At 38.8% G+C, this 17,796-nt stretch overlaps 1 long non-coding RNA gene across 1 annotated transcript in view; it reads left to right on the forward strand.

The window, feature by feature from the left end:
* Nucleotides 1-17,796, forward strand: part of LOC131365724 (uncharacterized) — an 86,358-nt gene that overhangs the window by 29,699 nt on the left and 38,863 nt on the right. The window contains exon 3 of the long non-coding RNA XR_009206738.1: nt 11,841-11,953. This is a non-coding gene — a long non-coding RNA (uncharacterized LOC131365724). The remainder of the gene's footprint in view (nt 1-11,840; nt 11,954-17,796) is intronic.

Below are 17,796 nucleotides of genomic sequence, written 5' to 3' on the forward strand. Positions count from 1 at the left end.
CTTTTTGATAACACCCAGATTGCATGTTTTTGTCCGTATGAAAAGATGAACAAAACATGAAAAGGGAAGAAGCGTTTTCACTACTTGGAGTGTTAGATAGGGGAATTCTGGTGAAGTCATTTGATCAGACATACGTATCTCATCAGTCTTTAGTTTGACGATGATGAAGATCACGGACAGATCGATTGGGATTGAAGGGAAAATCGAGGTGTGTCTAATGTTGCAGTTACATTGGCAGAGAAGGTGTGTGTGTGTATGTATGTTGATATTATACTACACCCATTCTAATACGTTATTGCTTCTAACTGTAACGATGTCTATAGCAACTACAAAACTTGTAGAAGTGAATTTTCTGTGAGGAGATGTTTATCTGGTATTTTTGGAAGGAGTTGCCCATATGTGAACTTTTTCATGTCAGAGGTAAGGCTATAACTTATACGCTTTCTGACATGACGCAGTCTTTAAGATGGAGCTCAATTGTGGTTCCTCAGAAACAGGATAAGCTGCATTTTTTTGGCTTTGAAACATCAAGAAAGAGAAAAAAGAGAGGGTGGTTTCACACTGATCACTCGTTAATAGCTGCCAACTTGGAAGTGACGACAAGAATGAACTTGTTTTGCGACATTTAAGGTTATATATTTTTAGCATGTTTGAATTGTTCGATTCCCGCACTCGCCCGGCGCGTATGGAGTTTGTATGATCTCCCTGGGCTTCAGGGGTTTCCTCTGGGTACTACAGTTTCCTCCTCACTTCAAAGACAAGTATTGTAGGCTGATAGGCATCTCTACATTGTCTGTTGTCTGTGAATGAGTGTGTTTGGGACTGTGCCTTTGATGGCTGGACATCATGTCCAGGGTGTCCCGAGTTCCCTGGGGTAGCCTTTAGGTTCCTTGTTACTCTGTGTAGGATAAGCGGTACAGAAAATGGATGCATGGATGACTAATTACTGTCATCTAAGAGGAATGAAATATTACAGCACATGAACTTCTTGATTAAGAAATTCCTGATTAAAGTGGTTCTTTTTTACACTTTTATTTACAAACCGACTGAAAACACTTGATTTGATGTTAAAATTAAAACTTAAAATAATAATAATAAAAAAAAGGATAAATAAATGTCTTATTTAAAAAAAAAAAGTTTTCTATTTCCTAATATATAAAATGTCCTTTTTCTAGACCTGATTTTAAAATACGAATATTTTCGAACGCTCCTGTTTGCTGTTCTATAGCAACCTATACCATGATACCGATGGTGTATTGTAAATGTCTATGATATTTTTGATCATATTTCCTGCACCTAGTCATAACTGAAACGTGAAACTGACTTGTATTTGATTTGTGCGAATCTGATTTGCAGTTTGGAACAAGTGTTACAGCTAACCTGCAGAGGAGATGCTGGATTTTGTTGCTTATTGATTTCTGGGGGGAAAAGTCAGTATTTTTTACTGGCTAAGTTGAAATTAGTAAGTAGAAACGATCTAATCGAGGAGTTTTGCCTCAGAGGATCAGAAAAATCCTGATCCAAAATTTTGCTAGAATAGATTCTCTTTAAGTCAGTTGCCAAAAAAACAATAGAAAACAAAACAAAACAGGAATTTGTGCCTGTTTGGGTTGTGTCTGTGTTTGGCATTGAATGTCTTTGTCATGTCACACTGCACACTGGTGCTTAATGACTCATAGCAAATTAGACACTCAGTTTGTAGTTTTATATATATATATATATATATTAAATATTATAAATTATTGATATGTAAATTCTGTGTAAGGTTCTCTCGTACAAGGTTCTGTGTAAGGTTCTCTCTCTGCGTGTAAGGACACTCATTTTACATCAGAATTGTGGTGATAAAACAATTCATTTGTGTATACTGATTCACAGATTCAGATAAGTCGACTTTCATTCCTCCTGGGTGAACTGAACTCCAGCGTACTGGTAAAAATGGTTAATATGGTTCACTTCCAGGTGAATACAGATCACGTTTTACAATTGCATTCAAAATATTTTCAAATAAAAATAAAAATCTTCTGCTAGCTGTGTCGACGTTGCCTGGTCCTGGTCTCCACCTGCCCTGTATAATTGAAATCATCGAATCAGCTAATTAAAAGCTTCTTCCTGTATTCACAGTGTATTCGAGTGAGGAAAGCAGTAAGCTCTCCAGGACCAGGATTGGGAACTGCTGCTGCTTTCTACACGGCACTGATGAAGAGAGTTGCTTGCTCAGTACTCATTTCCTGCAAAGGCTATGACACACGCTGAAAAGAGAGAGAGAGAGAGAAGGAGGCAAGAGAGCGTCTTTCATCCGGGTCGTAACCGCTACGATTCCCATGAGGGCCACGCATAAGGTCTCAATTAGGCAGGCAGTCCTGCGCCAGGAGCATTTTGCTCACAGATTTGTTCGTGGAAAGAAATGGATGTCATACGTTGGGCCGTGTGAGTCCAGGCCCGTGGCCATGGCACACGGATGCCGAGCTTGCGATTAAAACCAGTTCCTTCTTATTACAAGTGGAATTTCCTCCATGCTGATTGAAGTTCCAGCATATTGCTGCCACACTCCCGCCCACAAAAGAGCAAAGACTTTTAAAGATTGTTGGAGTATAGGAAGGGGAAGCCTTGCAAAATGGAGGCGTTTTTCGCTCTCTTTTTTTTTTTTTTGCTTTTTGCTTTTAAAACCCTCCCACGGTACTAGGCCATGTGCGTACAGTTTCAAAGTCACTTGATTTAGTGTAAGCGCTCCTCAAACGACCGTTTTTGTCATAATTCGCTTCCACCATGAGGGGATTTTTTTCCTTTTTCAGAAGTGGCTTCCAGTGACTAACTGATTTATGTGATCAGCTCAATTACCAGCAGTTGCGTGGACGGCCAGATGAATTTACGCCCGCTTTGAAGTGAGATCTAAGCAGCGTGAATTCATATCGGAAATTGATATGGATATGCTTTTTGTTTTAATCAAGAAAAAAAAAAGCGAGAAAGCTGTGCAACAATAATCAAACTCATGCCATTTAGCTTCTCTTTGCTAAGTTAATGGAATCCTGTAATGTTTAGTGTGAAGCATCAATCATGCAAAAATCTATTGTTGCATTAGCCTTGAAAGAACAATAATAATAAAAATGCTATAATGGCTTTAGCTTCCTTTCCATAAATCATGGTGCAGGGGGTACAGTGAGGCGCGTGTGTGTGTGTGTTTATTATGAGGATGACTTAACTTTGTCGAATATGCTATTTCAGCCCTTTCAGGCTGTTGAGGACACTGAATATTGATGTGATAGTAAACAATAATAAAATAGGTTTTTTTTCTCTCCACCTCTCATGTCTCATGGCCAAGTACAGCGTATAACAGCGTGTATTTCTGGGTGACTGCGTCAGCTCTGGCACATTCGGCCGTGACTCGGAGCTGCGGCGTGCTGGATGCTGGATAGCCGTTCCAGCGTTCGGCTGTAAATCACTGGTAAATGCATAAAAATGGTGTTGAGCGAGAGATTTACTGTAACGCTGAAAATCCTTTTAAACAAATATTAAAATAAGGCAACAAGGCGCCTGAAAGTCGTTTAAGAGGGCATCGCACTTCAGTTTGGACGTAAGCAGTGAAAGCTGACAGGCTGTCGGAATTTACATTGGTATTAGCATTTGATTGATGACACACTACACGCACTTTGTTAAGTTGGGAAGGTGGCGGTGAGGGGGAGTGCATTGTGCAGTTTCATTCTGCCAAGTGTGTGTGTGTGTGTGTGTGTGGAGAGGAAGGAAACAAGAAGGGTAAGACACAACAAAGTCAGGCCTTAATTGAAATGTATATACTCACTGGCCACATTAATAGAAACGTTTGTACCCCTGGACATTTCAGCAATTATCAAATTGCGGCAGCATGATGCATAAAATCATGCAGATTAAAACAGGTTGAGAGCTCGAGTTAATGTTCACATCTGAAACGTGTCCTCTGTGACTGTGGCATATTTGTAGACAAAGTGTTTCAGATTCAAATCAAAAATGGTGACGATTCTGTGGGCAGAAACGCATTGTGATGAGAGAGGTTTGAGCTACACAAGTTTAAATAACGCTATACAATTTGTATGAGAAGGAGAACGTGCGACACATGGAAACTACAGCTACAACAGAAAAAGACTAGATCAGGTGTCACCTATGTCAGCCATAAGAAATTTGAGGGTACAAAAAAAAAAAAGAATATTGACAAAAGACCAAGTGACGTTTTACCCAAGAGAGCAGGAGTTTCTGAAAAATACACAAACCAGTCTGTCTGTCAAACCATTTTTGTTCCAGTGAACATTAGCAGAAGCTCTTGACCTGTATCTGCATGATTTTATGTGTTTTGCTGCTGCCGTACAACTGGCTGATTAAATAACTGCATAAATAGGAGTACAGGTGTTCCTAATAAAGTGGACATTCTATAGACAGATGCATGTGCAGAACACAGGCACAGGTTAAATACAGGGCGCTCTGTGTAACCTCAGTAAGCAGGTTTAATGTCTGTGCAGACATTTAGACTCACTCCACAAGCTTGAGGAGAAAAAAAAATTCTCCATTATCTGACTCCATACTTAACACCCAGCACTGCACTTACACTGTGGGTGGAGAAGATAATGCTCTGAAAAGAGAGGTGGGGGGGGAATAAAAAACAAAAAGTATGAAATTAATAAAGCTTTTTAGCTGGCATAATCAGTCATTTTGAACTTGACTGGAGAGAGCAACAAAACAAATAAATTTTGGGGAGAGAATACATGTATTTTAATGCCTTCAAGCAAAACTAATTAAAGACGACACCTCATTTACATAAATAAGCATTATAATTTGCATGGAGGCACCAGGGAATATGGTAGAGGGGAAAAAAAGAGAAAGCAATATTTTGCACTCTGCTAATTTCATTTTATTTAGGATTTAAGCCTAATAAAGACTCATTTTGGTGAGGAAGAGAATAATCAAAGGGGGGGGGGATTTTAAACTATCTCCAAAGATGCAGCAGTCTCTACTCAAAGAGCTTCTTTCAGAGGCAGGAGAAACCCCCTAATCAGGAGTGGCACTTCCTGGCCTGGCTCCAATGCTCCCAACTCCTTGAAAGGTGAAAAAAAAAATTTTTAGAGCCCAATTTATTAGTATGCAGTTCTGGCATTGGTGGCTGAATTAATGGCGGTGACTGATAATGACTGTAATCGTGGCACAAATGGGGTGTTGAAATAGCAAACAACGGGCACCAGGCATGTAATGGGGCTTTTATTAATTACCCGAGCCGGGGCAGGAGCGAGACGCAGGATTTACAGTAGTTGCGGTGGCAGCCGGTCGGGCCGGGTAGGTCCGGTATAATCGACATTGTGGAAGGGTTGAGGCGAGTGGAGGGGGGGGTGAGCTTACACACTCACTTTAAAGGTACTTTATAATGCTGCTGCTGTGATGCTGGACAGGTGACATGGTCAGATCAACAGGTTCAGAACAGAAGCGTTGGAGAAAAAGACTCGTGCCACCTCATGCTATTTGTCTGTGAGAGACAGCGACAGAGATCATATATATATATATATATATATATATATATATATATATATATATAATTATGTTTATCTGCACACGTTTATATTATACTAGTTTTGCACTTTTGGTTAGATGCTTAGATGCTGACTGCATTTCATTGACTTGTACCCATGTGCAATGACGAAGTTTAATCTAATCTAATCCAAATTAAATAAAAAGTCTGATTACTGTAACTATTTCTAGACGGTTTTACTCCTTTTCAAGATTAAAATGGTTACCATTCACTGGCAGTTAATTGATTATTTTATGTCCTGCTCTAGAAATTAACTTGAGAACAAGCAAAATGAGAGTAAGAACAATTCCAGCTTGAAACCAGTAAGAACAGCTCCACGCCATCTGAAGTCCAGTATAAAGCAGATGACTCCATTTTGTTGACTTTCTGTCTAAAATTAACCCCATATTATAAACGTGGTGTGTTTATTCTGCATTACATTCAGGATTTTGTGCCTCAAATCTAAATTTTAATCTTTTAGGAAACTGAGTTTACTCATGCGTTATCCTGCTGGAGTAAAAACCTGCCTTTGTTTTACTGAAATCATCTTCTTAAGCAGAGGCAGACAGAACACTGACTCATATATTTTTTTCATAATAATTGGACCAGCTGTTCCTAAACCGCCTCTGTTTTACACAATATTTGCACGTTTTATTAAAATACGACCTCGACTGAGATTTTACAGATTATTGGCTGACCTTCATCATCGAGCCATATGTTTAGGAAGTCATGGCCTGCTTTAAAGCTTCTTTTTCGGAGCGTGTGGGAGGTGTGTGTATAGCAGAGTCTGGCCTGTTTTCTGTTCTGTTATAGCAGCAGCAATATCGCGGACCAGGCTGAGAGACCGACCGACCACTCAGATGTCAAGTCATCCACATGAAAGGCTTGATTAAAAAAAAAGAAAGAAAGAAAGAAAGAAAGGAAAATCGTATTATCAAACATTTCCTTAATGGACAGTATGCTTTAAAATGAAATTTGTGGGCAGTGAGGGTTTATATACTGTAAATCATGGGTGTACATGATGGAATCATGTATCATGGGTGTACAGAAATAACCCGAACCGACTTTGCATGCATAATCAACAAGTCACTGAGATCACACATTCTTCCGCTTCTTGATCTTTAAGTTTTATTTTTTTTTCTTATCTGTTCTCAGCTCAAGTTTAGGAAAAATGAATGAAAGCTACTCATGAATAAATCTACAATTCAATGTAAAATATATGTCTATTTCCTACACACTCACACACACACACACACACACACAAACATGACTCAAATAAATTGCCCCTTCAGCCATCATTCTGTCCCATCCCAGTGCCAGAAGTGCATCCAGAACACACACACACACGCACACACACACACACACACACACACAAAAACACACACACACACTACAAAGGGAGCAGCTGGGTTTTATTTCAGTGAATAAAAGCAATACTGGTTGGAGGCCTTTGAAATCATTAATAGATAAAAAGAATGAAAGCTCACATTACATCTGGGAAGAGGGAGATTGAAGCTTGATCATTCGTCCCTCAGATCCACCATTAGTTGGAATTAGTCGCGTTTAACACCGACACGAAATGACTGTAATCTCTAAACTGTTAAGAAAAAGATCTCAGTGGTGTGACGTGCCCCTGGTTCTGGTGTTAGCAAACCCGATGATCTGTAATATATCTGGGTGATGCTGAGGGCAGTTACAGGAAATCTAGAGATAAAGAACCCAGCATTTGTGACAAAACAAGTTTTATTTGCCACAGGTGGGGCGGAGTATGGGTAGAAAAACAAGAAATGAGAGCTAGAGAGAGCGAAAGAGAGAGAGGGAGAGGGAGAGTTAATAAAAACATCAAAGTCTGCTAATTGGCTGGGTGCGCTGGAACTTAACTGGAACTTCTGGCTCTATAGTCAACTTAAAGTGCAATTTCCTTGACATGACTTGGCGCTGTGTCATGGCTTTGCTTTTGCCTGTGTATCACATTATTCTGCTGGCAACTATACACAGTTCATGAAAATCATTAAAAAAAAATACACTTAAAAAAATATCAAATTGCAAAATTGTTCATTATCATGAATTCATCAGTAACTGGTTGGTGTGATTGAGTTCATCACTCCATTCAACTTTAACTCATTAAACATCCAGCAAGTTATGTTAAAGCATTTGATTGTCTGAATGTAGATGCATTTAGGGGTGAAACAAATCTATCTGTCTGTTCATCTGTCAATTAGTCTGTCTGTCTGTCCATCTGTCTAATCTCTCTGTCCATTTATCCGTCTGACTGTCCACCCGTCCATCTGTATCATCTGCCTGATGATCTATCTGTCTGTCTGCCTGTCCATCCTTGTGACAAGTTGTGTGTTCATTTGCCCATATGTCTAAGCTGGCTGTTTATCTATTATTTTGTCCATCTGTCTGCCTATCCGTATGTCTGAGTGTCCATCCATCAACCTGTTAACACATCTTTCTGTCTGTCTATCTATCTGTCTCCATCTGTATGTCTGTCTGACCATCAATCTGTGTCTGTCTTCCTGTCTTTATCCTGTCTGGTCTGTCCATATGTCAGTTAGTCCCTTCATCTATCTGTATGTCCATCCATTAGTCCCTCTCTCTGTCCATCTATCTGTTTATCCATTTATCTGTCTGTCTCTATAACTGCCTGTCCGTCTCATCTATCGCCTGTAAAATGATTGTCAGTATTATGTTATGGAAGATTTAATGTTATTTTGTTTTTTTTTAAAGCATATCCGTATTAGTTTTGTATAAGATGTGGCTTATGCTATTGATCTAAAGAATACGATCATTTCAGTAGAACATTATAGACAGGAGGTTCAAGTAAGGTACAGATAAGGAGGTTCAGGAGGTTCAGATAAGGTTCCTGATGTAACCACTGAACACGGATCTAAATGCAAGCCACTGCAAACATACACCCTCCAATTAGCTGATATGACATTGTTTTTCAGGCAAATAACACGTCAGCCACAAAACTAGGTGGTTTTCTAGCTCGGCTCGAGTCGTCTGATCGACACGTTAAACTTTTGCTGAAAGAACATTTCTACTGTTTTTATTATCAGGAACTGAATCTGAAACATCCACGATAAAAATAACTGAAATTAGAAGGGATTATTAACGGTTGCGTTGTGCCAGTAGTATTGTGTGTGTTAAAACCTGTTGAAATGTTTACTGTGTCATAAAAAGGGCTTGTGTGTTTATGAATGATGGACATTTTCTATGTTTGAAAGCAAACAGTGAACAGTGAGTGTTTTTATAAGCCGAGCCACCGGCTCGTGTTGATAGTGCCTTTTAATGCAACTTGCATGTGTTATTGTTTGGGGTTTTTTCTGCATTTAAAAATTATCTCATTATGTTTCAGAGCAAGCCATTTCTTTAAGATTTTTGGGTGTGTGCTTATTTGCAGTTTGTGAGATCATGCTTAAGAAAATGTGGCAAAAAACATTTCATGTTGCAACACATCAACCCTTGCTCCTATATAATCTTTTTTTTTTTTTTTCATGTCCGACCAGACAGTAACTAAACATGCAATGAATATGCCATTCTTCTTGTGTCTGGCGTGCTTTTTTTATTCTTCTTTCCATTTTGCTTTTACTGGATCCGTTTGATTCAGGTGAACTTGGCAGCATTCTCTATAGAAGACGTTAGGGTTCTGTTTTATTTTTTTTCCTGTAGGTCGTCAGAACCACTGCAATGCAGTGTGTAGGCAAATAAAGTGGCTTCGTTTGATCAAAGACAACAATGACACTTGTTTATCCTCTATGCACAATGCTCCGTGTGTGTGTGTGTGTGTGTGTGTGTGTGTGCGCCTGTTTTTATATCTCACTGGAGGCCAATTGTCCCCATAAGAATAGGAAAATCTGACAGTTTTGACCTGGTGTTTTTACAGCATGTTTCATTTTTTTCCCCTTCTCTTTAGTGTTAAATATAATATTTTGCTAGACACTAAAAGTATCATCCGACTTCATTTTCACATTTCATTGAACGCAACACTGCTGTTTTTCTGGAAAGTTTCTTAGTAAAAGTAACACATGATGAATATGATATATGACTAAGGGAATTTGGTCTAGTTTATACCTCATATTTATACCCCTGTGAAACAGGAAGTCATGCTTGAACAGTTAAGAATGTTCCTTCTCACCCAGGTGTACAAAAATAAATATAATAAATAAGTATGAATAAGAATATATATCAAATATATTTTACTCATATGAATTCAAAGGGGTGCCAATAATTTTGCCAAACATATATTATTTATATATTTATAAATTATATGTGTATGTATGTATGTATATATATATATATATATATATATATATATATATATATACAATATATATATAGATACATATATATATATATATATATATATATCACAAAAATACTCACAGATATATATATATATACATACATATATATATATATATATATATATATATATATATATATATATATATATATATTTAATAATAATAATATTAATAATAATTATTAATATCCTATATAAATATTTATATATCTGTGAGTATTTTTGTGAACAGAAGAATAACAACAATAAAGACAGCCTTTTTCACAGCCTTCTTCTCTTATATTTACCAAGGGTGCCAATATTAATGGAGGGCACTGTCTTTTGTAATCCGTATCACGTGTAATGGAAATTGAGGCTCGTGAAGATATTTTTGTCATGTTGCTCACTGCTAGTGTGAACGTGTGAAACAAAGCCTGCATCAGATACGGAGTTTAAGCACAGATGACTGGAAGCCTAGAAGAGACTGTAACTGTTAATAATTTGGATTAAATTCCTAGACGTTGCATTTTTCCTTGTGTAGCTTTTACAGCTGAAGTGATAAAGAACTTTAATTAACGAAGGAAACAAACTGATTCACGCTTATGACAATAATTAAAGTTTGCTTCGAAGATATTAGAAGCTCTCCGGATGTTACGGTGTAATGATGCGGTGCGAAATGCAGACTATATTTCAAAAACAATCAAAATCTTAAATCAGAAAACAGATTCAAAGGAGAAGCTTTACGTCCTTCCGACGGGGAAGGATTGTCATTCAGCACTAATGTCATTTTACAAACCGCAACACACGGTGTGCTCATGCATCTCAGACGTCCATTTTGACTTTGTTCTTGCCCTTTCTGTGTGAACTGTTATGGCGGCATACATCACGCTGAGCTAATTAGCAATATAATTAGCATTGTAATTAGCAGCTATAATAATTTCTTTTATTTATTATGGTTTTGGTTATTTATCCGGGATAAAAGAGGAATGTACGGTCATTAGGTGGTCTTTTTATTATGTTGATTTCAGCCCTGATGTGATGACTTAAAGAAAGTATTTGCAAATTAGCTTATACTATATCGTCCTAACAGCGCCAGCGCTGGTGGGAGTGAACTAGGACAGTTGTTTCAAAGCACACCTATAGCTCATGCCGGATCTTCTACAAGACGGAACGTGTTTCCTAGCACATCTGGCTTGGCGTCAAGATCATGTAGATGCGCACTGATCTCTCTGATTGTGGGAAAAAAAGACTCTGACATCCATCCTAATGTGAATGTGACCAGTTGTGTTTCTGGAGAGCCCTTGGCAAAGGAGAGATGAATGGCAAATTAGTTTTCCCTTGAGGATAGACTAATTCAGTCGTCTCTCAGAAGAACTTTGTATGAGAAAATGAGAGCTGCGTTGTTTCAGTAGTACATCGATGAAGATGTCTGTAAACGGTAGTCTACATAGACAGACACTTCCTGCTTCAGAAAAAAAAAAGGATTTTCTATCCTGAGATGTCTCTAAAAGGCTATATAATTCCTTTTTATCACTCTGACTGTCTTTGTCAGTAAGCTTCTCAGCCTGCTGAATGCTCTCGTACAGCTTTTTCTTTTTTTTTTTTTTAGAAAGCCAGAAGCCCCTGTTTTCCCTTTGAAAGGGTTGCATGCAGAAATGCACAATCTAATAAGAGCACAAGATGGATGATAATGTCTTTTTATTAACTTACTGAGTGGTTTGTTTTGGTAAATTGAAAGTCGTATTTTTCTCTCTAAACATCTAATTGGGCTTTTGGCGGATTTTACAATGAAATGAAAGCGGTTATTGTGCCGTCGAAAGCAGCGCTTGTTCGTAAAATCCAGTGTAAAAACAAGCCATTGACAAAACTAATATAAAATGATATATAAAAGCTGTCACGTGAACCGAATGCTGATTTGTCTAGCTGGTATTCGCTTTGAGAACTTCAAAATAATAATAATAATAATAAAGAATCCAATAGAAAAGATCGTGTGTGACGGCTCTGTTATGTATGGTGTTTCTTTAGGGATCAGCAGGCAGAGATGTAAGTGTGTGCAGTGTTTCTGCATGAAGACAGACGGGAAGACAGGAAGAGGAAGTGATCGACAGATAGAGCTCCATCCAGCTGGACACAACAAGGTGAGTTTTACGCAGTGCATGGCTCTACTTGAAGGGTTTTTCGGAATCCAGATCCGCTTCTGAGCCATTAGTTGCTATATAATTGTATGGGAATTAGAAGAGGCAGCACTACTAATTTACTATTATTGTAATTATAAAAAACTGAAGACTAGTCAACTAGTCGATTATTTTATTTACGCAGCAAAGAACACATCAAACTGCACTTCAGTTACATCCATACACAAGGTACAAATGAGAGTTCTAGCTTCAAAGCTTTATAAGTTACACTGGTATAATTTGGGATGGTTTTCTGCTCAACTTTAGCCCTAGCTGCGTACAGAAATGAGTCTGGATTAGCGTCTTGGAGCTGGCGTGTGAGTCTAAACTTGCTGAATGAGATCTGATACTACAGTGGATTTATTTTGATTTAAGATTTAATCTTATTTAAGATTTATTCCACTTTGATGAAGAAAAAAAAATGAAATTATTGCACCTTTAAAATTCCATAAATTTTCAAAGCATAGATTTCAAGTGCATTCTTGTGCAGTTGAGTGTAGTACATTTACACTGCTGCCTGCCTGTCTGTCTGTCTGTCTGTCTGTCTATCTATCTATCTATCTATCTATCTATCTATCTATCTATCTATCTATCTATCTATCTATCTATCTATCGGTCGCTTTGTCTGTATGTCTAGCTGTCTGTCTGTCTAGCTGTCTGTCTGTCTGTCTGTCTCTCTCTCTGTCTGTCAATATATCTATCTATCTATCTATCTATCTATCTATCTATCTATCTATCTATCTATCTATCTATCTATCTATCTATCTATCTATCTATCGGTCGCTTTGTCTGTATGTCTAGCTGTCTGTCTAGCTGTCTGTCTGTCTCTCTCTCTGTCTGTCAATATAGCTGTCTATCTATCTATCTATCTATCTATCTATCTATCTATCTATCTATCTATCTATCTGTCTGTCTGTCTGTCTGTCTGTCTATCTATCTATCTATCTATCTATCTATCTATCTATCTATCTATCTATCTATCTATCTGTCGATCTGTCTGTCTGTCTATCTATCTGTCTGTCTCTATGCTTCACTGTTTTCTCTATTGTCTTGTGAAGGCTTGTGAGTATATTCACCAACTCTTCTATGCAACCCCTATTTACCGTTCACTTAAAATGATTTTCTTAACATCGCCGTCTAAGAGTGAGGCAAGTTTCCTCTATCATAGCATTTTCCAATACAGGCATATAATCTGTTTAATAAATCAGCAGGGGAGCGTGCATTATACAATGCCACTGAAGCAGATGAAGATATGAGCGTGTTTATGATCGTCTTGGTTTTCGCACAACACAAAAGCCGACTGGCGGCAGTACAATAGCGGAGACTCTGAGCAACACTGAAGTTGCACCTCTGCTTCACAACACAGCTTAATTGAGTCACACATGCAGAGGAGCAGCCCAGTCACATCATGATACCCAGAGGCCTGGATTAATTAAGGGCTGAAAGCCCAGGAGTGCTCAGTGTTCAGCGAGTGCAATTTGTGACTGCATTTTACCTCTGAGTGAGAGTTTACCTCTTAGTCCTGTATAAAAATAACCTTCTGTATGTCACACTTCTTCATAAATCTACAACTTATTTAGTTATAATTATGGACTGATATTCATAATGCTGTGGCGCTCCTTAATCTTTCGACACCTGTATGTGTTTTATGAGTCCTAAGTCAAGATATTAATCTCAATACTACCCCTGCTGGCTGCAGGAAAAGTCCCCATGCTTCCCTGCTGTTCCAGCCATCTCGTATCGCTCTCCTAAGTGAATAGGGAAAGGTAGGTCTCTGTGGGTAATGGCTGCCATGGAGGCACCTGGAGCGAAAGAGAGTCAGAGAGAGAAAGCTGGGGTTTAGGGATAAGTGGGGAGATTTTCCTAGGCCTGAAAACCCCTCCTTATCCTGCTGTCGTGCTGTGCATTGGTGGTCAGGCCTTGGTGGGGGGCAGGAGGAAGCTCCATGCTAGATGAGATGTCTGCCAAGAACTAGAGGAAGGTAGGCCTGTCCCTGCGAATGGGCAGAAAATTGAGGTTAACAAGCATGGCGCATGCTAAGTGGCAATGGGAGTCCCCAAGCTCGTGGTTAGGGCCCCGGCCCAGCAGCCTCCTCCTCCTCCTCCTCCTCCTCCTTGCAGAGATGCTGGCAGCGTTCTCTGGCAGGAAGTGACCCGAACTCCCTGTATGCCTTCCTCTCAAATTAAGCCATCATCACACTGTGAGCTACCGATCCAACTGAATTACTGATCTCACTGATATTACATGGTAATGTACTCTCTGGATCTTTTAAATATAGTGCCTTGTCTTGTATGTTGCACTGCCATCCTGGACTATATTTATCTTCGCAGATGAGATGATGGTAAAACTAAATTTAATGTCAACATATTTCAAAGTGTAAACACTATTATCAAGCTCAGGATTGGTCCAGAGATTGGATCCCTGATCTTCTTGAAAATGGTGGTCTAGGGCTTGCTTCCACCGAACCGTGGTATGGTCTGCATCAGGTGTGGAGGCTATCTGCTCTTGGTGCCACAATAACACGATCACTTTTAGAGGTGTTTCATGTTCTGTGATGGTGAGGAATGAGATATTATTATTAATAGAAGAAACGGAAAGCCTCATTGATATATAAAAGCAGACTTTCATTTGGCTGGAGCACTGTAATTAGTTCACCTTTGTGGTACAGTGGTTGATCTCAGAGCATCGAATAAATGTCTTGTGCAGATCTGCATGGCTAAAAATCTGCTTAAACCAGAACAGCTCCCCGTTTGCAGGTTTTCGTGCACATGCCCTGTGTTTAAGAAGTACTGTCACGAGTGTTGGTACCAAAAGGCAAATAATAAACCATAATGCTTAATATTTAGCAAATCTGCATGCAAAAAATTGTGATCAATCCATGCTCCTCATTCAAACAAGCCCAGAATCAGTCCTGGGTATGGACTCAACTATTTTTGTTATGTACAAAACTTGTGTAGAAACCTAAATGTGCAATCTAAGTGCATTAGAGGGTGGAGAAATACGTCTTTGATAAACTGGCAGCGACAAGATTTGTGAGTAATTTTGAACACCTCCCAAACCAGATACAAATTATGATCATGTTTATTGTTCAGTGCATCAGCAGTGTTGCCAGGTGTGTTGTTTTGCACAATTATGCTACACAATTATGCTAATTATGCTGATATCTATCTATCTATCTATCTATCTATCTATCTATCTATCTATCTATCTATCTATCTATCTATCTATCTATCTATCTATCTATCTATCTATCTATCTATCTATCTATCTATATGTATGTATGTATGTATATATATATTTAATTTATGACAAAATATCTAACAATAGGAGATCATTCTAGGACCTTGGTGAAAGGAAAGGAAAACTGTTTTATTCAGCTTGTCAGCTGAGATGTTTTTGTCTTGCAACCTTGGTTGTAACAGATATCAGGAACACACTTAACACATCTAATAAAGAATTTCAACACATTAAACAGGACTTCTATGACATAACATTTTGCTGATATTACAGGAGCCACAGCTGACCACATGAACCACAGTTTAATTGCACTCTTTTATATGAATTAGCTACTTTATTCAATACCCAGACATCTTTTTTTTATTAAAAACCAATTAGCAATCAAATGGCATAATAGACGTCTTCATTTCCTCCACGCTGTTTACTTGGTCTGACATGAAAATCTTTAAAGCTCACAGCTCCAGGGTTTTTTCTTGAGCTTGCGTGACATGTCTTTATAGAGTTTATGTGTGTTTTCTCTGGGTGTGCCATTACTGTGTATTCCCACCTTGCTATAAGTGATGTTCCAGAGAAAAGCTTCAGTTCCACTGCAACCCTGACCCATTATCGTCATTACTGAGCTTTAGCTTCAGACCTTTTCACAGCTATATGGGTGACCACTTTGCATTGACTCTTTTTACCAGTATATGTGCGTTCCATTTGGCCGGTGGAATGGAAATTGATTTACTGGACATTTTCAATCAGTATAAACAAAGGCATATAAACAAGCACTTGATGCATCTCAGAGAGCAGAAATGGGTTTGATATCTCCATTTACTTTGAAGATAGAAACATTTGTGGGGTTTTTTTTGAACAGCAAATTCCTAAAGCCCTGAGTGTCCACTTTTAATATGAATCATTAACCACCACTATGCAGTGTGACATGACAATGAAATTCAAGGCTAAACATGGACACAACCAAAACACGAACAAATTCCATTTCCAAAGAGTTAAACTGAAAGTTGTGCTTCATGTTGAGAGTGTATAAAAGCCTGGGTATTTACAGCATTTACTGTAAATTAGCCAAGGAGAGAGCATTTTTACAGACTGACTGATCCCCAGCATAGAAATGTGCACATGATGGGGTTTACTTGAACATACTTAAAACAAGTAGAAGCAGCCCATCAATAAACTGGAAGAAGAGTTCAGAGGAACACAGAGCTATTTGGTTTTGTCTTATATTCCCACAGTTTCTATTATAGCTGCCCCAGGACCTTGTAGTTCTTACTCAAATGTACTGTATATTGGAATACGAGTGGGACTCGTAAACTGGAGAAACCACGGGTTTTGTGTGGTGTAGAAAGATTAAGTTGATATAATGAAGATTGTTGAGATTATTGTTAATGTGGCAAGACCCTCAGGTAGTATTTGAGGGTAAGGTCGAGTATTGTAAGGCTTGATAGTGTTATCAGACGCCTCTGTGCTGTCAGTGTCAGCGGCATTGGAAGCTTTCCCCACTGATACCTACAATGTGGCTACTGAGGATTGAGCTGAATGCTCCACATCCTGCTTAAATCCCCTCCCCAGGTGTCCTAAGGCCTATGTGTTTTTCCACCTCCTTTCCTGCGGCAGTGCTTCCAGATGGCAACGAGAGCTTATGTGCTGCGTTTTCAGTCAGGTGTACTTGTTATGCTCTTAAAGAGAAGGCTGAGTTGCAGAGTTTTCTTAAGACAGCGGCTCAGGAGAGGCCTTTCAAATCTAATCCTCTTCCCCTGATTCCAAGGGCTTGCAAATCTCTCTCGTTAACTTTGGACTGTGTTTGTCAGTGGGGCAATATTAAGTTGCTCTGATGTAAAGAGCTAAAGTTTAGACTTTGCCTTTGACTTTGGTGTTTTAAAAAGACCCCTTTTCATTTTTAGTTGCTTGATTGAGTGTGTGTGTGTGTGTGTGTGTGTGTGCTTTAAATGCTCAGAACTTAATATGCCACACCTTGATGTTGTAACCTAAATTCCCCCTCTGGTAATAATTTATGGAACTTTTATTATCTTATTTCTCCTTTAGTGCTTTGACTTTGGCAGGTTTTCCAAAAAGACTGTTTAGAATTTACATTACATTTCATGGAATATAAAAAGTGTGTCAGATACTATGTTAAATCTCTTTACAGTATCCCAACAAAAATGCATCTTCAGCTCCTAGGCTATTCCTGTATGATTGACTAACTGTAGATTCCCTGGGAGGACCCGTACAATGTGTGTCGTGAAAATTCCCCTGCTGATATGCTTCATAAAAAAGGATGAAACAAAACAAAACAAAAAAAGACGGTCTCGGGTCCCCACGTTTGATTTTTTTCCCCTCTTTTTAAGCAGCGCCGGGCTGATTGTGTGAGACACATGAAAGAGCCGAGGCATGGCCAGGGAGCCTCTATTCAGGGCTACACTTCTAGAAAAGCTGGCCGTATCTAACCCCTGGCGACTGGCTGGCCCTATCACTCAAATGTCCCAGCAGTCTTTGTGGCTTTCCCAAGACCACAGTGAAATGATCTCTTTTGTTGCGCATCATTAGTTCCATCTGCTGTGTGAGCCTGGCTGTCT

This window comes from Hemibagrus wyckioides, linkage group LG15, assembly GCF_019097595.1.
Source record: "Hemibagrus wyckioides isolate EC202008001 linkage group LG15, SWU_Hwy_1.0, whole genome shotgun sequence".
Classification (NCBI taxonomy): Eukaryota; Metazoa; Chordata; class Actinopteri; order Siluriformes; family Bagridae; genus Hemibagrus; species Hemibagrus wyckioides.